Raw genomic sequence first — 23,754 nt, 5'->3', positions numbered from 1 at the left:
CGTTTGTGTATATATAGGATGATTGCTGGGACTGGAGATAGTTTCTATTCCGGCATGGGGAAAATATCCTCTTCTTCCCTCCCCCTTGTGTCCTGCTCTTATTTTCCAATAGTAACAAATGTCAAGACACTGCAGTTAATTTGAGTGAAAACAACTTTGCTCCAAAATGGAAAAATACTGTATTTAATGAAATCTGTCTTACTCAAGAGGGCAGGAAAAGGGAGATAAACCTTAAAGCATATTTAATAGGACCTACTCAGATTATTTTGAACAGATACTTTTTTAGAGGCTAAATTAATAGATTCAAAAAACAACCATTTCCAGGCTCAGTGCTAAAGGATTTTTTTAAAAATACTTTTGGGAATTTCTAAAATAAAAATGTTAAATATTCCAAAGGCTAAGCAATAAACTTGGATTTAAAAAAAATCCATGCTTTGGATTAAGGATTGTATTTTAAAATTATTTCAAAAAACAAGTATTATTCTAACATAAAGATTTATGAATAGGATTAATAAATTTAGTTGTTTTATGCCACAAAGTGAAAGTGAAAGTTGCTCAGTTGTGTCTGACTCTTTGCAACCCCATGGACTCTACAGTCCGTGGAATTCTCCAGGCCAGGATACTAGAGTGGGTAGCCTTTCCCGTCTCCAAGGCATCTTCCCAACCCAGGGATTGAACCCAGGTCTCCCTCATTGCAGGTGGATTCTTACCAGCTGAGCCACAAGGGAAGCCCAAGAATACTGGAGTGCGTAGCCAATCCCTTCTCCAGCAGATCTTCCTGAACCAGGAATTGAACGGCAGGCAGATTCTTTACCAACTGAGCTATCAGGGAAGCCCTTTTTGCCTCAAAAGCAATTTTTAAATAATGCCAAATTATGGTGTACCTTTTACACAACCCATTTAACTTAGCCATATGTAGTACTGCTTTGTTGTTGTCATCAAAACATTTTACTAGTTATAAATAGGCATGCATGAAACTGCAGTCAGTGTCTTGTTTCTTCTACCTGTACCCTGCAAACAGACTGAGTTAAGGATTCCAAGGCAAGTACTTTCTTTAGGAGATGGTCCCAGGCAGTTGTCAAAGTAGAGTGAATAGGTAAGTGAGAGGATCAGGAGGTGCAGGCCATAGACAGTTCATTGTCAAGCAAGTTTCTATTGTGGTAGCTGAAGTTTGAGCCCACGGGAAATCTGGGAGCCACTATAGAACAAGTGAGGGTGGAGGGAGCTGAGGGATATTTGTACATGAGTAGCTCAGAGGGTGAGTGATAATTTTGAAGTGCTGTGAGAGCAGTCCAGATGGGCTCTGCAGGTGGGAGAAGGTCCTGAAAGAATGTTGGTATCATTAGATTATGTGCTGAGAAGAGGAGAATAGGCGGGTGACCCCTGCAGTTGCTTATGGTATAGTTAAATTTTTTTCTGCGTGTGCTTAGTGCTACTAGTGTGTCCTTAGCTACTTAGCCCTCAACCATTATCTGAGTTGAATGTGTTATTGTCACTGTGCTTTGTCCTGGTGGGGCAATTTTGATTGCAAATGTTGAGAAAAGGCAAGCATTATCACAGTGCTATGACAGAGCGCGTTAGAAAGACCCAGTAGGAGAGTACTAAGCTGTAAGACGCAAGCTTAAAGAGGCCTTTGCAAGGAATTGTTTAAGGAAACAAGGTGTAAAGATTTGTGTGTAATTAAGGATAGTTGGAAGTTCTTTGAATTAATGAAAAGCTTAATAAAGAGCACTGGACCTTGGAGGTTTAACTCCCAGTTGTGCAGTTAGCATCTAGAAAAATCAGGACCAGAGACAGTCCTGACTTCACTGACTGTGATGAGGTCGGAAGGAGCTGAGCCATTGTCAGTGTAGAAAGCCGGATCTGATCTCCTTGGATGCTGCGGATTCCGTGCAAGTGCCGTTTCCAGGAACTCCTCATCCTCGGCTAAATGGAGTTTGTGGCTATGAAGTCAGCTACCATATGTCCTTTATTTCTAGTAAAGCCAGGTAGCGAGTGTTAGGTACTCTTGTGAATGGTTCAAGATAAATAAACCTATTGATTTATTAATGATTGCTCAAGAGTTTAACATCACTGTATAAAGTGTATACAAAGTGTTACACAGATACAAAATGGGGGAAATTACAGTTTACCTTATGTAGTGTAAATAAGAGTTCTTTTCCTACTTTTGGATGCTTTTCACATATAAATAAAGCTTTGCATAGCTCATTTTCATTTTCTTTGGAAACAGTAATTCAGTCTGTTGAAGGAGGGGCAGTGCGGGGATGGGAATCTTGTTAAGAGGTGGAATTTAACAATGCTGAAGCTTTCACAGAGGATCAAGATTCATTATTAAAAGCCTTAACTTTGGAGACATTAGAGATAATTTTTCATCATTTTCCTGAATATGAGTGGGCAGCTTTTAGAACCTATTAGAAAAACTAGTGCTGCGGATCTTTCCTGCCCTACGTAATCCTGTTCCTTGTACTTGAGGTGCATTCCTGATCCTAGGTTCCTGACATGTTTATCATTGGTCCATGCAAGCCCCTTTGTTAGGCTTTCTGGTTTTGAAATATGGCCCACTAAACGGCACTCAGTATACTCTTCACCTAGAGTTGCCTGTTTTTCCTTTTTTTATTTTTTGAATAGATAATACATGCACATGGTTCACAATTTAAAAGCTACAAAAGGATAAACAGCAGAGAGTAAGATTCCCACTCTCATCTGTCACCTAACGGCTTATTTCCCCTCTTCAGGATCAGTTGGCAAAGCTTGACCTCCTCTACGACTTACCAGAGGTTTTCTATGTATTTATAAATATATGTATGTTTGTGTGTGCAGATGTATGTATGTTTGTATCCTCGCATGCAAATTATGGTCCATTATTCCCACTGATCTGTACCTTGCCTTTTTTTTTTTTTTCTTTACTGCTCTTAGGTTGCTCAGTGAGCACAGAATTGGAACAAAGCAAGCTGGAAGATCCTAGTTGGTCATGCTTTCAAGCTGCTCTAAATTAAGATGTGATGATAAAAGCCTCTGAGTTAAGTCAGTGTCTGCTTCATGCTAAGGCCCATGCTAAAACCCGTGTCTGTCCTCCACCTCCAAATAAAGTCTCTTAAGATATAGGTGCTCCTTTTTAAAAAGACATCACATAAAAGAAAAAGATCAGTGATTTTACTAGCATGAGTGGTCTCTATCAGTTAGTTTAGGCTTGGTTATACTGTAGTAAGGGAGAAGGCAATGGCACCCCACTCCAGTACTATTGCCCGGAAAATCCCATGGATGGAGGAGCCTGGTAGGCTGCAGTCCATGGGGTCGCTAAGAGTCAGACACGACTGAGTGACTTCACTTTCACTTTCCACTTTCATGCATTGGAGAAGGAAATGGCAACCCACTCCAGTGTTCTTGCCTGGAGAATCCCATGGACGGAGAAGCCTGGTAAGCTGCAGTCCATGGGGTTGCACAGAGTCGGACACAACTGAAGCGATTGCACAGAGTCGGACACAACTGAAGCGACTTAGCAGCATACTGTAGTAATAAGCTCCTCCTCAATCTCAGCTGTTTAAAGTGACAGTGAAAGTCACTCAGTCATGTTGGGTTCTTTGTGACCCTGTGGACTGTGTAGTCCATCGAATTCTCCAGGCCAGAATACTGGAATACTGGAGTGGGTAGCCGTTCCCTTCTCCAGAGGATCTTCCTAACCCTGGAATTGAACCCAGGTCTCCTGCAAGATCCCCTGGAGAAGGAAATGGCAACCCACTCCAGTACTCTTGCCTGGAGAATCCCATGGAGGGAGGAGCCTGGTAGGCTACAGTCCATGGGGTCGCAAAGAGTCCGACAGGACTGAGTGACTTCACTTTCACTTTCACTTTCTCCTGCATTGTAGGCAGAGTCTTTACCAGCTGAGCCAGGACCGAAGCCCTTAGTTTAAAAGAAAGATTTAATTCTTCTTTCTGTTTCACAGCCATGGTGGATTGGCAAGGGTTTCTGCTTATTGTAATTGTTTGGGAACCGAGGCTTATAAGCAGAACAGTCTCTAATACAGCTGGTCTCTGTGCCAGAGGGGACAAGAATGCTGCGGAGTGTCTTGATCAACAATTAAATACCCATTTTCATTATAGTTCATTGGCTAGAATTATCACTTGGTCCCACCCAACCACAGAGAGACAGGAATGTGCCTTTTAGGTGAACAACATTAATGACTACCACAGTTAGCCTATTAGATTGTTCAGTGTATATTTGTATCTCTGTAAAGAGATATATTTTTATATGAATAAGATAAACATGAAATAATTTTATCATTACTTTTTTTCCACTTATGTTACAGCAGAATCTTTCATTGTCCTAAAAATAAGTATGTGTCTAAATATGTCTTCCCTGATAGCTCAGTTGGTAAAGAATCCACCTGCAATGCAGGAGATCCCTGTTGGATTCCTGGGTTGGGAAGATACCCTGGAGAAGGGAAAGGCTACCCACTCCAGTATTCTGGCCTGGAGAATTCCATGGATTGTACAGCCCATGGGGTTGCAAAGTGTCAGATAAGACTGACTTTCACTTTTGCTTTCAAATATGTCTTAGAGGACGCATATTATCTCAGTATATGGATATATAGTAATATATTTCTTTGTGGCTCCTCTACTGAGGAAAATGTACATTAATTTTCATAAAATTGGTAGAAATATTTATAGGTTGTAAGCCATGGATTCCTATCATGGTTTCTAGGTTGTAAATATAAGCTCTATTTAGAATAACCCCTCTTCATCCCCTTTGTCCCTTCATAAAGTACCTTTTCATAGTTTTTAAAACTTGGTTTATTTGGTTTGTTTTGTATTATTTTTGGCCCAGCCGCACATCTTGTGGGATTCCAGTTCTCTGACCAGGGATTGAATCTGGATCCTAGGCAGGGAAAGCATGGAGTCCTAACCAGTATTGGTTAGGACTCGATATTATGGATAGGTAAATACTGTTGTCCCTCAGTATCCACTGGGGATTGGTTCCAGGAACCCCATGTATATTACTAGGAAATTATTATCTATGATGATTTACAAATGTGTTTTCTGTTTGTCATTTGCCTTTTGATTATCTTAGAGTTGTGATTCTGATGTGTTTTGCCACACAAAATCTGTCAGGGAATCGGCTACTTGTTCCTCTTATGGCTTCTGGATTTTAAGTCATAACTTTTTCTCAACAAAGTGATTAAGTAATTGTTAGGTGTTTAATTTCTCCCACCCTGGCCTGTATGCTGTTGTTCTTAAGCATTTTACTTACATGTATATTATAAACCCCGTGATACATAGTTTTTACTTTTGTTAAAACAATCAGCTTTTAAAGAGATATAATTGAGAAAAATCTTATGTGTTTACCATGTGGTTTCCATTGCTAGTGCTCTTCATTCCTTTGTGTAGAGCCAGAATTCCAAAAGGTATCATTTTCCTTCTGCCTGAAGGATTTTTTTTTTTTAACATTTCTTATAGTTCAGATCTCTTTTATCTTTTGAGTGTTTAAAAATGCCTTTACTTTTGAAAGGTTTTTGCTTAGTATGGGATTCAAAGCTGGCCTTTCTCTATTTTCTTTCTGCACTTTTAAAGACCTTGTTCTGTTGTCTTGTCACTTACATTGGTTCCTACAAGGAATCTGATATCCTTATCTTTGTTTCTCTGATATAATACATACTTTTTCCTCTGGCTGCTTTTAAGATTTTCTCTTTATCACTGGTTTTGAGAATTTGATTATGGCATATTTTCCTTCACTTTGTGCTTAAGACTCTTTGAATTTCTTGTATCTGTCAGTTTAAAGAGTTTATCAATTTAGGAAACTTTCAACTATTATTTCTTTAAATATTTTTTTCTGCCTGCTCCCCTTCCTTAATATACAATTACTTATATATTAGGCCTTTAAAAATATATATATTAGGCCATTTTAAGCTGCCCAAGAGCTCACTGATGGTTCAATTTTTTTGCATTTTTTCCCCCCTCTCACTTTCATTTGGATAGGTTTACTGCTATACCTTAAAATTCACTAATATTTTCCTATTTTTTTATCAGCCATTAATCAAATCCAGTGTAATTTTTATCTCATAGATTGCAGTTTTCATTTTTAGAAAAGCTCAATTTAAACCTTTTTTTGTAGCCTCTGTGTCTTTTTTTTTTTGCTCTATTTAAAAAATAAAAGCCCTTTGAGATATAATTCACATACCATATAATCCAGTCATTTAAAGTGTACGTTTCAGTGGTGTATTTTTTGTAATACATTTTATGTAGTATTTAAATGCTAAATATTTTAGAAAAATATTATTTGGGGGGATAAATAGGATATTTACAGAGTTGTATGACTATTCTCATAATCTAATTTTAGTACATTTTTGTTACTCAAGAAAGAAACCTTGTACCTAATAGCAATGACTTCCCATTCCTGAACTTCTTCATTCCAGCCCTGGGTAACCACTAATCTACTTTCCGTCATTGTAGATTTTGGGTATTTCATAGAAACAGGATTATGCTATTAGTGATATGACTAGTTTCTTTTACTTAGCATGATGTTTGTGAGGTTCATCCATCTTGTAGCATATACCATACTTCATTTCTTTTTATGGCTGAAAAATATTCCATTGTATAACTAGATCACATTAAACATATGTGTACATGTGTGTGTGTAAGCTTATGTGGACATATATTTTCATCTACTTACTGAACATACGAACGCTGTTATGATAACTTTTAATTTTTTTTCTGCTAATTCTAACTTGTCCCTCAGTTCTAGGTCAATTTTGATTGATTAGTTCTTCATAATGGGTCATATTTTTCTGGTTCCTTGCATGCCTGGCAGTCTTTGATTAGATGCTAAATTTTGCTTTAGTGGCTGCTGAATATTTTTGTATTTTTATAAATCTTACTGAGTTTTGTTCAGGAGTACAGTTAAGTTACTAATTTCATACTTTCAGTTCTTGCTTTTATGATTTATTAAGTGGGGCTGGATCAGTGCTCAGTTGATAACGAATTATTCATTATTGAGGCAGGACCTTCCTGAGTCTTACCCAGTGGCCTGTGCAACTTAGGAATTTTCGCAGAATGGCCTGGGAGGACAAGTACTCTCATAGCTTGTATGAACGCCAGACGCTGTTTGCTGTAATCCTTTCAGATGGACTTCAGTAGTGTCCTAACGTGTGTTCTGTACTCTCAAGTATTGGAGTTTTTACAGATCTCTGAGATTCCCTCAGACTTCCCAGGTAGCTCAGTAGTAAAGCTTGGGTTCGATCCCTGGGTTGGGAAGATCCCCTGGAATAGGAAATGGCAACCCGCTCCAGTATTCCTGCTTGGAAAATTCCATGAACAGAGGAGCCTGGTGGGCTACAGTCCATGGGGTTGCAAAGAGTCAGACGTGACTGGGCACACACGCACAGGTTCCCTCTCTTTGCAGCCTCCTTCTCTTTGGTACTCTGTACTGTGAACTTTTGCTGCTTGGTTCCTTGGATTCAGTTTCATCACAGCTCGGTGTCTGATGGGTTCTGCCTTGGTTTATCCTTTCTGTGCAGTAGCCATAAACTGGGGGTAATTGTATGGCTGATTTTTTTATTTTAATTTACTGTGTCTTGGGGATTGCTGCCTTCCATTGCCTGATATCCAGAGTCCTGAAAACCATTATTTAATGTATTTTGTCTGATTAAAACAATTTTTTAAAGGAGGAATGGTAAATCAGGTCTCTGTTATTCTATCTTGGCTAGCAGTGGAAATCCTGTTTTCTTATATATTTTCTGTTTTCATTTCATTTAAATATTGTCTCCATTTGAAATTTATTCTGCTTTGAGGTCATGGAATTGCTTTTATTTATTTTTTCAGGTGGCTACCTAATACTGTTTATTTATTCAACATCCGATTGGATTTTTCATCTTTGTCATGTGTTGAGTTCCTGTATGTGGCTGGTCTATTTCAGAACTTTTGTTCTGTTGTATATATATCTATTGGGTACTAGGAATAGTCTGTATTAGTAATGGAGTAATATCTGATAATGCTAACTTCTTCTTAGAACTCATTTTTTAAAAAACCAACTTTTTCTCCAGCTATTCCTGTTTGTTCTTGCATATCTTTCCATATGAATTTTAGGATCAACTTGCCTATTCCATAAATAAACAAAAAATCTTGCTGGTTGCTTACATGAATTAACTTGGACAAAAAAATCTTCAGGATGATGGCTCTCCTGTCCGCAAACGTGGTATATCTTATTGTTTGCTCAAGTCTCAATAGCTCATTAATGTGTTAAAATTTCATACTGTACAATGTCTTACACTTTTAACAAGTTTTAACCCTTTTTCTTAGGTACTTTAATCTTTGTTGTTACTGTTATAAATGGGATTTTTTCCTCTTCTGTTTATTTCACCTATAATAGTTTTCTGAGCAATTAGCTGAACTGTTTATGAAGAATATTTTAATTTTACTTAGGCTCCACAGTTTCTACCAAAGGGTTTGGAAGGTAGAAGTGGCTAATCAATGTTTAGATGTTAGAATAAAGACCGAGGAGTTAGTATAACTACATTAATACAACATTTACAATGTAGATGATTATCTCATGGCTTTGTTTGTAATTATTAAAGTTTAGAGATTTATCATTCTGATCTTGTTGGTATTTTATCTTAATTTAGCCCTTGTAAATAAGACTCTATTAATACCCTTGTTTAGCTACCTGTTTTTGAAGTATGTAGATTAAGTTAGTATGGCTCATAGTGATTGTATTCAATGAACAGATTTCTTTATTTCATAGGTGAGTTAGGAATTTGCTTCTGAAGCAGAATTGCCTTTTAAAAACTTAGAGTTGTACATGGCTGTAAGAAATTAAAGCAAAGACACAAATAAATGGAAAGACTTTCCCTGTATGTAAATCGGAAAACTTAATATTATTAAAATGTCCATACTGCCAAAAGCAATCCCTGTCAAAGTGCCAATGGCATATTTGTAGAAATTGAAAAAGCATCCTAAAATTCATATAGAAAGACAAAGCTTAGGCTTTACACTTTTGATTTCAAAACATATTGCAAAGCTATAGTAATCAAAATAATATGGTACTCAGCAATAAAAAAGGCAAATATTTTAAAAACTCACTGTACCAAGTGTTGAGGAGGATGTGGAGCATTTAGAACTCTCATATACTGTCCTGAGGAGTGTGAAATGATACAACCATGATGGAAACCAGTTGGTCAGCTGCTTAAAAAGCTAAACATACATGTCCCAGTGATCCCACTCTTAGGTATTTACCAAAGAGAAAAGATAACACCTGTCCACACTAAGACTTCTACATAAATGTTCAAGGCAGCTTTCTTTGTAATAGGCAAAAATTAAAAACCAAGAAGTATCCATTACCAGGCAAATGGATTATCAAGTTGTTATATATTCATACAATGGAATAATACTATTCAGCAATATAAAGGAAAGAACTGTTGATAAGTGCAGCACACCGTATGGACCTTGAAGTCATTAGGTGGAGTGAAACAATACTGATAAAAAGAAGCATATACTTTTAAGATTCCATTTATATAAAATTCTAAAAATTCTCAAATTGTTTTAAGTGACAGAATATAAATAAGTGGTTGCCTATGGATGGATGTCGAAGGGGGGATGGATTACAGAGGCACAAGAAGAAACTTTAGATGGTAATGAAAATATCTATCTTTATTCATTGTGTATATGGATATCAAAGTTGATTTTAAATATGTGTAGTTTATTGTGCATAAAGTATATCTAAATAAAGATATTTTAAACAGTAAAAGCAAAAGATAAAAAACAACAAACCAGTATTATACTGGCATAAAGACAGATATAGAAACAATGGAACAGAATAGAGCCCCAGAATAAACCATCATGTATATGGTCAAATACTTTTAAACAAAGGTGCCAAGATTGCACCATAGGGAAAGGATAATCTCTCAACAATGGTGATGGGAAAACTGGGTATTAACATGCAGAAGAATAAAGCTGGACTCTAACCTTACATCATATACAAAAATGAGCTCAGAATTTTGGTAAGACCAAAAACTGTAAAACTCCTATGAGAGAACATAAGGGACTGAAGTTGGCAGTGATTTCTTGGATATGCACCAAAGCACAGGCAACAAAGGCAAAAACAGGCAAATAGGACTATGTCAAACTTCTGCTTATTAAAGGACAGAATCAATACAGGGAAAGACAACCTATGGAATGGGAAAAATACTTGCAAACCATGTATCTGGTAAATGAGTTAATATTAGGTGTTAAATATCCAGAATATATAATTACTCCCACAACTCAGTTGACTTCCCTGGTGGCTTAGACAGTAAAGCGTCTGTCTACAACATGGGAGACCCGGGTTTGATCCCTGGGTTGGGAAGATCCCCTGGAGAAGGAAATGGCAATCCACTCCAGGACTATAGCCTAGAAAATCCCATGGACAGAGGAGCCTGGTAGGCTACAGCCCATGGGGTGTGTAGCTACAATTCAACAGAAAATAAACAATCCAATTAAAAAATGGGCAAAAGTTGAATAGACGTTTCTCCAAAGAAGATATACAAATAGCCAATAGATTGTACTGAGCAAAGATTTCAGAGTCTTTCTTCCTGTACAATCTCCTTTACTCTCACACTGAACACTTCACTTCTGACATTTCTGGTTTTCCTGGCGCCAAGCAATTCTGTGACACCAGCTGGGTGCTCCACAATTTAATTCTGACAGTATCTATCTGTTGCTAGTGTCAGAGCTCACAGGTTAAGTACTCAGTCCCACAAGACTGCGCACCCCCTGCCAATCAGAAATCCATGTTGTTACCTGTGCTTTGACCAATCAGCTGGGTTAATAGAAGGCTTTCAGTGAACATCCCACTTTCTTTCTTCAGTTCAGTCGCTCAGTCATGTCCGACTTTTTGCAACCCCATGAACCTCAGCACGCCGGGCCGCCCTGTCCATCACCAACTCCTGGAGTTCACTCAGACTCACGTCCATTGAGTCAGTGATTTCATCCAGCCATTTCATCCTCTGTCGTCCCCTTCTCCTCCTGCCCCCAACCCCTACCAGCATTAGGGTCTTTTCCAATGAGTCAACTCTTGGCATGAAGTGGCCAGAGTATTGGAGTTTCAGCTCTAGCATCAGTCCTTCCAATGAACACCCAGGACTGGTCTCCTTTAGGATGAACTGGTTGGATCTCCTTGCACTTTCTTTCATAAGTTTCTGCAAAGGTTTGCAGCTTCCAGCTCTCCTCCTGGATCCCTCAGGGTGTTTCTTCTGTGATGTCATAGCTCCCCAAGGAAGCAAAGTTTTGAAAGGACTTGAGCCTGGAAAACTGCAAGTAAAGCATCTTCTTTGTATGATAACTTTTTTGGTGTTTTTTTTGCGCCTCTTTCTTTTGCAGAAAAAAAGCTAAAATACTAATCTTGACAGATATATAAAGTAAGCAGTTTTTGGAAGTCACTTACTTGAACCATTTAATTATTTTTCCATAGGCTTACTTGAGGCCACATTTTTAGGGCAGTTATTGTTATGTATGCAATGATTTGGGATACATTTGTTGAAAGTTTTGTTTTACCCTGTTGTCACAAGTAACCTTGGGTAAGTTACTTTTCTTCCTTGGCACTGCCTCCAGTCTAAAATGCGAGTGATAATACCTATATCATATGACTGTGGTGAAAAGTGAGATAATGTGTGTAGTGCCTAGATTAGGATGTACTCATAGATGAGAATTTCCTTTTCTTTGAACCTTGTCTGTCCTTCCATTTGTTAAATTTGTTTGTTAAACAGGCATTTTCTGAGTGCCTGTTGTGTCCTAGGCACTGTGCTAGGTAGGGTGTGTTTCTGACTACAGGTGCTCTCATTCTTTTCAGGCAGATGGGAAGATCAGAGTTGTGCTGTGAGCCTGGGGACCAAAGGCCCTAAAAGCAGGAGCAAAGTCATAGCTCCCTTGCTTTTGTGCTGCTGACAGTGGAGTCCTTTGTCTCTTACTATCCACTTGTCAGAAGGTGTAGATTAGAAACCTTAAAACCAGATAGGATTTAATTCTTTGGTGTTCTTCATAGTAACCATTAACCACATGTTAGCAGATATTGAACATTTCCATCACTGCAGAAAGTTTCATTGGGCTTTGATGTGCTTGGTAGTGTGAGTGAGTTGGATTATTAGTTTTTAGACTAGAGATATAAGAACTCCAGAATATTCTGCTATGTTTATTTTACTTAAAGCAAGTCTTAGTTAGAGGCTTATGATGTGATATTAAGTCATTTTTCTCCTTATTCTCAAGCCAGAGTACTTTTAAAATAATCTGGCTGATAGAATATAAGAAATGGCAGATAATCTTTCTATTAAAAGATAGGCTTTAGTTCTATGAATTTTCCTTCATGATTTTAGGAACACTTTGTAGGCTTTTTCTTTTTATAAACGGAGGAAGAATAAAAATATTTAATATTTTAAAACTCCTTGCAAGAATAGCTATACTATTTCTTCTTGTATGTTTTTAGTTTTGGTTTCTTTAAGTTGCAGTATAATTTACTATTCATGCATGGTCTGTAGTATATACTTAATAGATCAACAGATTTTAATTATATTCTATACAAAATACTTTATTCTGTAGTGTTTTCATGGATTTGTACTGGTCAAGATTCTTTTTGGCTACCTCAGCCCCTGTTTCCTCTGCTTTTAAAAAGCAAATTTCAGTTCTTTTTTAGTAAAATGCACAGATTTATGTATACAGTTTGAAGTTTTATTAGTTTATGCTCCTGTGAACCACTATTCCTTCTGGGCTCCTTTCCACTCAACTCCCTTTTATCCCAACTAATCACTGTTCTGATTTCTATCAGGATAGACTACTATTAACTGTTCTTGAATTTTATATATCTGTAATCGCACAGCATGACCCCTTGTGTCTGTTTTTTGCTTTGCATAGGCGTCTTAAAGATGCATCCATTTTATTTTGTATATCAAGACTTCATTTGTTTGTTTTTGCTGAGTAATTTTCCGTTGTATGAATGTACCACAATCTGTTTATCTATTCTCCTGTTGATTGACATTCATGTTGTGTCCAGCTTTTGGTTATTATAAAACTGCTACATATATTTGTGTATAAGTCTTTTTGTAGATACATGTTTTACTTTTTGTTGGATATATTCTTAGGAATAGGATGACAGGGTAATAGGGAAAGTATGTGTAACTTCAAAGAAAGTAGGGAAAACCACTAGACCATTCAGGTATGACCTAAATCAAATCCCCTATGAATTATACAGTGAAGGTGATGAATAGATTCAAGGGATTAGATCTGGTAGACAGAGTGCCTGAAGAACTATGGACAGTGGTTCATAACATTGTACAGGAGGCTGTGACCAAAACCATCCCAAAGAAAAAGAAACGCAAGAAGGCATAGGGGTTGTCTGAAAAGGCTTTACAATAGCTGAGGAAAGAAAAGAAGCGAAAAGCAAGGGAGAAAGGGAAAGATAAACCCAACTGAATGCAGAGTTCTAGAGAATAGCTAGGAGAGATAAAAAGGCTGTCTTCAATGAATAATACAAAAAAGTAGAGGAAAACAATAGAAGGGGAAAGACTAGAGACCTAAAGAAAATTGGAGATTTCAAGGGAGCATTTCATGCAAGGATGGGCACAATAAAGGACAGAAACACTAAGAACCTAACAGAAGCAGAAGAGATTAAGAAGAAATGGCAAAAATACATGGAAGAACTATACAAAAAAGGTCTTAATTACCCAGATAACTGTGATAGTATGGTCACTCACCTAGAGCCAGGCATCCTGGAGTGTGAAGTCAAGTGGGCCTTAGGATACAATGAACAAAACTAGTGGAGGCGATGGAATTCCAGCTGAGCTATTTCAAATCCTAAAAGATGATGCTGTTAAAATGCTGCACTCGATATGTCAGCAAAACTGGAAAACTAGGCAGTAGCCACAGGACTGGAAAAGGTCAGTTTTCATTCCAATCCCAAAGAAGAATAATGCCAAAGAATGATCAAACTACCGAACAGCTGTGCTCGTTTCACATGCTAGTAAGGTTATGCTCAAAATCCTTCAAGATAGGCTTCAGCAGTTATGTGAACTGAAAACTTCCAGATGTACAAACTGGGTTTAGAAAAGGCAAAAGAACCAGAGATCGAATTGCCAACACTCGTTGGATCTTAGAGAAAGCAAGGGAATTTCAGAAAAACATCTACTTCTGTTTCATTGACTACCCTAAAGCATTTGACTGTGTGGATCACAACATACTGTGGAAATTCTTAAAGAGATGGAAACCACCTTACCTGTCTCCTGAGGAAAATTTATGCAGGTAAAGAAGCAACAGTTAGAACCTTACGTACACCAGCTGACTGGTTCAGAATTGGGTAAGGAGTATGACAAGCCTGTATATTGTCACCCTGTTTATTTAACATATGCTGAGTGCATTGTGCGAAATGCTGGGCTGGAGCACTCACAAGCTAGAATCAAGTTTGCTGGGAAAAATATCAACAACCTCAGAAGTGCAGATGATATCACCCTAATGGCAGAAAGTGAAGAGTAACTAATGGGCCTCTTGATGAAGGTGAAAGAGGAGAGTGAAAAAGCTGGCTTAAAACTCAACATTCAAAAAACTAAGATCATGGCATCCAGTCCCATCACTTCATGGTGAATAGAAGGGGAAAAAGTCAAAGCAATGACAGATTTTCTTTTCTTTGGCTTCAAAGTCATTGCGGCCGGTGACTGCAGCCATGAAATTAAAAGACGCTTGCTCCTTGAAAGGAAAGCTATGACAAACTTAGCGTGTTGAAAAGCAAAGCTGTCCGTTTACCAGTAAAGGTCCATATAGTCAAAGCTATGATTTTTCCGGTAGTCATGTATGGATGTGAAAGTTGGACCATAAAGAAGGCTGAGTGTCGAAGAACTGACGCTTTCAAATTGTGGTGCAGGAGAAAACTCTTGAGAGTGCCTTGGATGGCAAGGAGATCAAACCAATCAATCCAAAGGAAATCAACCATGAATATTCAGTGGAAGAACTGATGCTGAAGCTGAAGCTCCAATACTTTGGCCACCTGACATGAAGAGTTGACTCATTGGAAGAGACCTGATGCTGGGAAAAAATTGAGGGCAAGAGGAGAAGGGGGTGACACAGGATGAGATGACTGGATGGCATCACTGACTCAGTGGACATGAGTTTGAACAAACTCTGGTAGATAGTGAAGGACAGGGAAGCCATGTTTGCTGCAATCCATGAGGTCACAAAGAGTCAGACACGACTTAGGAACTGAAAAACAACAAATATAACATCATTTTATATTCCCATTAGCAGTATTTAAGTTCGAATTGTTTCACGTCTTCAAAAATTGGTACTGTCGTTCTAAGTTTAGCCATTCTAGTGTGTGTGAAGTGGTACTTCATTGTGGTTTTAATTTGCATTGCCCTGAATGCCTTTTTTTTTCATAAGATTATAGGCTATCCCTTTCTTGGTGGCTCACATGGTAAAGAATCCACCTGCAATGCAGGAGACCTGGCTCAATCTCTGGGTCAGGAAGATCCCCTGGAGAAGGAAATGGCTACCCACTCCATTGTTCTTGCCTGGAGAATTCCATGGACAGAGGAGCCTTGAGGGCTACAGTCCTTGGGGTTGCAAAGAGTCGGACATGACTGATCGACTAACACTTGGCAGCACTTGTAGGCTACTCCTGTAACTTCTTTCAAAAGTGTTTTTAAATCTTTTGTCTTGGTTTCTATTTTTAAAAACTTAATATCTACCTTTAGTCCTCTCTACACCATTTTCTTAAAAACTGCAGCAAAATTGGCATGGTAATTTAGAAAAAATCTCCTTGAGGAGTTTCTTTAGAGAGAAGATTACTTATTGATAGGACTGCTGCTGCTGCTGCTGCTGTGTTGCTTCAGTCGTGTCCGACTCTGTGTGACCCCATAGATGGCAGCCCACCAGGCTCCCCCATCCCTGGGATTCTCCAGGCAAGAACACTGGAGAGGGTTGCCATGTCCTTCTCCAATGCATGAAAGTGAAAAGTGAAAGGGAAGTCGCTCAGTCGTGTCCGACTCTTAGCGACCCCATGGACTGTGGCCCACCAGGCTCCTCCGTCCATGGGATTTTCCAGGCAAGAGTGCTGGAGTGGGGTTTGGTATGTCCTAAATATTGTTAGAAGGGCCTTGAAATACCACTGGAGATAAGGAATGAATATTGTGATTAAGAATTTGCTTCTGATAAAGGCAATTATATATTAAAAATATTCATTAATTTTTGTTTTTCATTCATTGCCATGAAATTTGAAATGAGATCTACCGTTTATTTATCTCTCCTTGCCCTCTTTGAAGTGCTTTAAAAGGGTAGATCAATTAGAATTTATCTCATCAAACTTCTTGGCTTTGAATCCTAGAAAAACATCTGTCTGCTGAAATTGACTCTACTTCTATGTGACTCTCTTTCTAGCTCACATGTCTGATTTCCCTGACTATGATCCAAATGTTTTAGGACGTGTTCATGATGCCAGATCTCAACTCTTTGTATCATACTGATGGACACTGACCTGACACCAGTTTGGTCATTCACAACTCTTAGGACTTTTTGATAGGTAATAGTAACCTCAGAAAAACTTGAGGCAGATGGGTACCAAGTTGCTACCAAGTTATAATGAGAACTAAATATTCTTCCACACAGCGAAGTCATTAAATATTCTTACTTAGCAAACGGGCATAAAACATGATGTACCCTCTCTTATAAGCTTGGTTGCTGTGTTTTTAGGTATTCAGATCACTCCTTTTATGAAATGTTCACTTGAAGCAGACAACAATAATATTCTTGTTAGAGGATTCTGTTAGGCACCAGTTAATTATATCTCACAATCAGTAGCTGGACAGAGAACAGTTTAGGCATCTAGACTTGAGTATCATACACTGTCCCTGAATAAGGGTATCATTAGATTCTTGTAATCTGTGTTTAAGATATTTTAGGCAGTCTACATATATGAACAGCCATTAATTTTAGCAGTGAGAACCCACTTCTAGCAACCATTGTTCTGATTAACAAGCTATTAGTTTCACCAATGAAAAAACATTTTTGGCATTTGATGTTTTAATTATAAGTTCTCCAGATGTATGAATAACAGAAAATTTGCAGTATCACCCCTGAATACGAGTTTCCTTCTTTAGTAATAGCTGTCCATCTATGGAGAGTAAATTTCAAATTAAAGCAACTGCATTTAGATCAACAGATTGGCCTCATGGGGTAGCTTAAACCAGCTTAAATCATGTGAATTTCAACCTTTTGAAAGTAAATTAGGTCCCATTTGTTTAGTTTTGCTTTTATTTCCAATATTCTGGGAGGTGGGTCATAGAGGATCCTGCTGTGATTTACGTCGGAGAGTGTTTTGCCTATGTTCTCCTCTAAGAGTTTTATAGTTTCTGGTCTTATATTTAGATCTTTAATCCATTTTGAGTTTATTTTTGTGTATGGTGTTAGAAAGTGCTCTAGTTTCATTCTTCTACAAGTGGTTGACCAGTTTTCCCAGCACCACTTGTTAAAGAGATTGTCTTTTCTCCAATGTATATTCTTGCCTCCTTTGTCAAAGATAAGGTGTCCATAGGTGCGTGGGTTTATCTCTGGGCTTCCTATTTTGTTCCATTGATCTATATTTCTGTCTTTGTGCCAGTACCATACTGTCTTGATGACTGTGGCTTGGTAGTAGAGCCTGAAGTCAGGCAGGTTGATTCCTCCAGTTCCATTCTTCTTTCTCAAGATTGCTTTGGCTATTCAAGGTTTTTTATATTTCCATACAAATTGTGAAATTATTTGTTCTAGCTCTGTGAAAAATACTGTTGGTAGCTTGATAGGGATTGCATTGAATCTATAGATTGCTTTGGGTAGTATACTCATTTTCACTGTATTGATTCTTCCGATCCATGAACATGGTATATTTCTCCATCTGTTAGTGTCCTCTTTGATTTCTTTCATTAGTGTTTTATAGTTTTCTATATATAGGTCTTTAGTTTCTCCCAGAATATTGGAAATAAAAGCAAAACTAAACAAATGGGACCTAACTAAAATTAAAAGCTTCTGCAGAACAAAAGAAACTATAAGTAAGGTGAAAAGACAGCCTTCAGAATGGGAGAAAATAATAGCAAATGAAGCAACTGACAAACAACTAATCTCAAAAATATACAAGCAACTCCTATAGCTCAATTCCAGAAAAATAAACGACCCAATCAAAAAATGGGCCAAAGAACTAAATAGACATTTCTCCAAAGAAGACATACAGATGGCTAACAAACACATGAAAAGATGCTCAACATCACTCATTATCAGAGAAATGCAAATCAAAACCACAATGAGGTACCATTTCACGCCAGGCAGAATGGCTGCAATCCAAAAGTCTACAAGCAATAAATGCTGGAGAGGGTGTGGAGGAAAGGGAACCCTGTTACACCGTTGGTGGGAATGCAAACTAGTACAGCCACTATGGAGAACAGTGTGGAGATTCCTTAAAAAACTGGAAATAGAACTGCCTTATGACCCAGCAATCCCACTGCTGGGCATACACACTGAGGAAACCAGAATTGAAAGAGAAACGTGTACCCCAAAGTTCATTGCAGCACTGTTTATAATAGCCAGGACATGGAAGCAACCTAGATGGCCATCAGCAGATGAATGGATAAGAAAGCAGTGGTACATATACACAATGGAGTATTACTCAGCCATTAAAAAGAGTACATTTGAATCAGTTCTAATAAGGTGGATGAAACTGGAGCCGATTATACACAGTGATCAGATCAGATCAGTCACTCAGTCATGTCCGACTCTTTGCGACCCCATGAATCGCAGCACGCCAGGCCTCCCTGTCAATCAACAACTCCCGGAGTTCACTCAGACTCAGGTCCATCAAGTCAGTGATGCCATCCAGCCATCTCATCCTCCGTTCTCCCCTTCTCCTCCTGCCCCCAATCCCTCCCAGCATCAGAGTCTTTTCCAATGAGTCAACTCTTCGCGTGAGGTGGCCAAAGTACTGGAGTTTCAGCTTTAGCATCATTCCTTCCAAAGAAATCCCAGGGCTGATCTCCTTCAGAATGGACTGGTTGGATCTCCTTGCAGTCCAAGGGACTCTCAAGAGTCTTCTCCAACACCACAGTTCAAAAGCATCAATTCTTCGGCGCTCAGCCTTCTTCACAGTCCAACTCTCACATCCATACATGACCACAGGAAAAACCATAGCCTTGACTAGACGAACCTTTGTTGGCAAAGTAATGTCTGTGCTTTTGAATATGCTATCTAGGTTGGTCATAACTTTCCTTCCAAGGAGTAAGCGTCTTTTAATTTCATGGCTGCAGTCACCACCTGTAGTGATTTTGGAGCCCAGAAAAATAAAGTCTGACACTGTTTCCACTGTTTGCCCATCTATTTCCTATGAAGTGGTGGGACCCGATGCCATGATCTTCGTCTTCTGAATGTTGAGCTTTAAGCCAACTTTTTCACTCTCCTCTTTCACTTTCATCAAGAGGCTCTTTAGTTCCTCTTCACTTTCTGCCATAAGGGTGGTGTCATCCGCATATCTGAGGTTATTGATATTTCTCCTGGCAATCTTGATTCCAGTTTGTGTTTCTTCCAGTCCAGCGTTTCTCATGATGTACTCTGCATAGAAGTTAAATAAACAGGGTGACAATATACAGCCTTGATGAACTCCTTTTCCTATTTGGAACCAGTCTGTTGTTCCATGTCCAGTTCTAACTGTTGCTTCCTGACCTGCATACAAATTTCTCAAGAGGCAGATCAGGTGGTCTGGTATTCCCATCTCTTTCAGAATTTTCCACAGTTTATTGTGATCCACACAGTCAAAGGCTTTGGCATAGTCAATAAAGCAGAAATAGATGTTTTTCTGGAACACTCTTGCTTTTTCCATGATCCAGCGGATGTTGGCAATTTGATCTCTGGTTCCTCTGCCTTTTCTAAATCCAGCTTGAACATCAGGAAGTTCATGGTTCACATATTGCTGAAGCCTGGCTTGGAGAATTTTGAGCATTACTTTACTAGCGTGTGAGATGAGTGCAATTGTGCAGTCGTTTGAGCATTCTTGGGCATTGCCTTTCTTTGGGATTGGAATGAAAACTGACCTTTTCCAGTCCTGTGGCCACTGCTGAGTTTTCCAAATTTGCTGGCATATTGAGTGCAGCACTTTCACAGCATCATCTTTCAGGATTTGGAATAGCTCAACTGGAATTCCATCACCTCCACTAGCTTTGTGCGTAGTGATGCTTTCTAAGGCCCACTTGACTTCACATTCCAGGATGTCTGGCTCTAGGCCAGTGATCACACCATCGTGATTATCTGGGTCGTGAAGATCTTTTTTGTACAGTTCTTCTGTGTATTCTTGCCATCTCTTCTTAATATCTTCTGCTTCTGTTAGGTCCATACCATTTCTGTCCTTTATTGAGCCCATCTTTGCATGAAATGTTCCTTTGGTATCTCTGATTTTCTTGAAGAGGTCCTTAGTCTTTCCCTTTCTGTTGTTTTCCTCTATTTCTTTGCATTGATCACTGAAGAAAGCTTTCTTATCTCTTCTTGCTATTCTTTGGAACTCTGCATTCAGATGTTTATATCTTTCCTTTTCTCCTTTGCTTTTCGCTTCTTTTCTTTTCACAGCTATTTGTAAGGCCTCCCCAGACAGCCATTTTGCTTTTTTGCATTTCTTTTCTATGGGAATGGTCTTGATCCCTGTCTCCTGTACAGTGTCACAAACCTCATTGCATAGTTCATCAGGCACTCTATCTATCTGATCTAGGCCCTTAAATCTATTTCTCACTTCCACTGTATAATCAGAAGGGATTTGATTTAGGTCATACCTGAATGGTCTAGTGGTTTTCCCTACTTTCTTCAATTTAAGTATGAATTTGGCAATAAGGAGTTCATGGTCTGAGCCACAGTCAGCTCCTGGTCTTGTTTTTGCTGACTGTATAGAGCTTCTCCATCTTTGGCTGCAAAGAATATAATCAGTCTGATTTCGGTGTTGACCATCTGGTGATGTCCATGTATAGAGTCTTCTCTTGTGTTGTTGGAAGAGGGTGTTTGTTAGGACCAGTGCATTTTCTTGGCAAAACTCTATTAGTCTTTGCCCTGCTTCATTCTGTATTCCAAGGCCAAATTTGCCTGTTACTCCAGGTGTTTCTTGACTTCCTACTTTTGCATTCCAGTCCCCTATAATGAAAAGGACATCTTTTTTGGGTGTTAGTTCTAAAAGGACTTGTATGTCTTCATAGAACCGTTCAACTTCAGCTTCTTCAGCGTTACTGGTTGGGGCATAGACTTGGATTACTGTGATATTGAGTGGTTTGCCTTGGAAACGAACAGAGATCATTCTTTCGTTTTTAAGATTGCATCCACATACTGCATTTCGGACTCTTTTGTTGACCATAATGGCCACTCCATTTCTTCTGAGGGATTCCTGCCTGCAGTAGTAGATATAATGGTCATCTGAGTTAATTTCACCCATTCCAGACCCTTTCAGTTCACTGATTCCTAGAATGTCGACGTTCACTCTTGCCATCTCTTGTTTGACCACTTCCAATTTGCCTTGATTCATGGACCTGACCTTCCAGGTTCCTATGCAATATTGCTCTTTACAGCATCGGACCTTGCTTCTATCACCAGTCACATCCACAGCTGGGTATTGTTTTTGCTTTGGCTCCATCCCTTCATTCTTTCTGGAGTTATTTCTCCACTGATCTCCAGTAGCATATTGGGCACCTACTGACCTGGGGAGTTTCTCTTTCAGTATCCTATCATTTTGCCTTTTCATACTGTTCATGGGGTTCTCAAGGCAAGAATACTGAAGTGGTTTGCCATTCTCTTCTCCAGTGGACCACATTCCGTCAAATCTCTCCACCATGACCCGCCCGTCTTGGGTTGCCCACGGGCATGGCTTAGTTTCATTGAGTTAGACAAGGCTGTGGTCCTAGTGTGATTAATTGACTAGTTTTCTGTGAGTATGGTTTCAGTGTGTTTGCCCTCTCATGCCCTCTTGCAACACCTACTGTCTTACTTGGGTTTCTCTTACCTTGGGCATGGGGTATCTCTTCACGACTGCTCCAGCAAAGCGCAGCCATTGCTCCTTACCTTGGACGAGGGGTATCTCCTCCCTGCCGCCCTTCCTGACCTTCAATGTGGGATAGCTCCTCTAGGCCCTCCTGCGCCCATGCAGCCATGGCTCCTTGGACGTGATGTAAGCCAGAAAGAAAAACACCAATACAGTATACTAATGCATATATATGGAATTTAGAAAGATGGTAACAATAACCTTGTATGTGAGACAGCAAAAAAGACACAGATTTATAGAACAGTCTTTTGGACTCTGTGGGAGAGGGAGAGGGTGAGATGATTTGGGGAAATGGCATTAAAACATGTATAATATCATATAAGAAATGAATCATCTGTCCAGGTTCAATGCAGGATACAGGATGCTTGGGGCTGGTTCACTGGGATGACCCAGAGGGATGTTATGGGGAGGGAGGTGGGAGGGGGGTTCAGGATTGGGAACACGTGTACACCCATGGCGGATTCATGTTGATGTATGGCAAAACCAATACAATATTGTAAAGTAAAAAAAAAGTTTTCAAAATAGTATTAATAATAAAAAAAAAGAAAAAAAAAGAAAGTAAAATAGCATGCCATTTGAAAGTAAACTAACAACTCAGTTTTCATTATATAAAACAAGAAGAGAAGAATTCATCTGATTAATGTACTCTACCTCCTAATAAATTTAGTTAGTAAATACATTAAAAATCTTAAATAAAAGTAATTAACTGACAATTACATAATATTTAGTGACAAAGGAAACTAGGATCTGAAACTCGAATTTTTGTTTTTTTGTCACATAACCAGAGGGCTTGTGAAACAAAGGGGCTGGAGAGATTTTTCCCCCAGTGATTTAAGTTTCAGGGCCTCTTGTTTTTAAAGAGAATGGCCCAAGAGCTGACACAGCCCTCTTACCATTGCCACGCCTCAGTTATTACTCTTTGAGTGAGTACTTAGTGTATTGAGAGTCAAGCACCATTGAATCTGGCAGCTTACTGGATTTGTGGTCTCTGATGGAGAAGGTTTAACTCTGGGACCAAAGACAATCTCAGTCACTCAGAGCTTTGTGCAGATTTTATTTAAAGTGAAAGTGACAGAAAAAGCTTCTGACATAGACAACAGAAGGGGGCAGGAGAGTACCCACCTCACTAGTTTAAGCTAAGCCTTATATACCTCTCAACTAACAGCTGAGAATAGATAAAAAAAATACTTCAAGGCTGTGAGAATTTCACCCAAACCCTTTCCCATAACATGCATCCTGGGATGACATCAGCACGAGATTAGCTAGGAGGAACAGGTTAACCCAGAGCTCAAGGCTGTGGAAGTTTTACCCAGGCCTTTTCCCATAGCATTCATCCAAAGCTCAAGAAAAAAAGACATGTCCTTGAACAAGAGATACTGCTGCCTAAGATGCTTACTACTCTAAGGCAAAAGAATATGAAAAAGAAAGAATGTTTACCTCCTCCTTAAAGGGGCCTTAGGCTTGAACTCCTTATCAACCTGCCTAAGTTAACTCTGGCAGAGGAACCAGAAATCAAATTGTCAACATCCCTTGGATCATCAAAAAAGCAAGAGAGTTCCAGAAAAACACCTACTTCTGCTTTATTGACTATGCCAAAGCCTTTGACTGTGTGGATCACAACAAACTGTAGGAAATTCTTAAAGAGATGAGAATACCAGACCACCTGCCCTGCCTCTTGAGAAATCTGTATGCAGATCAGGAAGCAACAGTTAGAACTGGACATGG

The 23,754-nt window shown here is 38.9% G+C and overlaps 1 protein-coding gene across 15 annotated transcripts in view; it reads left to right on the top strand.

Moving 5' to 3' along the window:
• Positions 1-23,754, top strand: part of CDC14B (cell division cycle 14B) — a 133,477-nt gene that overhangs the window by 15,296 nt on the left and 94,427 nt on the right. The gene's annotated exons all lie outside the window — the stretch shown is intronic.

Source organism: Bubalus bubalis, chromosome 3 (assembly GCF_019923935.1).
Source record: "Bubalus bubalis isolate 160015118507 breed Murrah chromosome 3, NDDB_SH_1, whole genome shotgun sequence".
Taxonomy (NCBI): domain Eukaryota; kingdom Metazoa; phylum Chordata; class Mammalia; order Artiodactyla; family Bovidae; genus Bubalus; species Bubalus bubalis.
The sequence above is the reverse complement of the archived record's forward strand: the minus strand, read 5'-3'. Positions and strand labels throughout refer to the sequence as shown.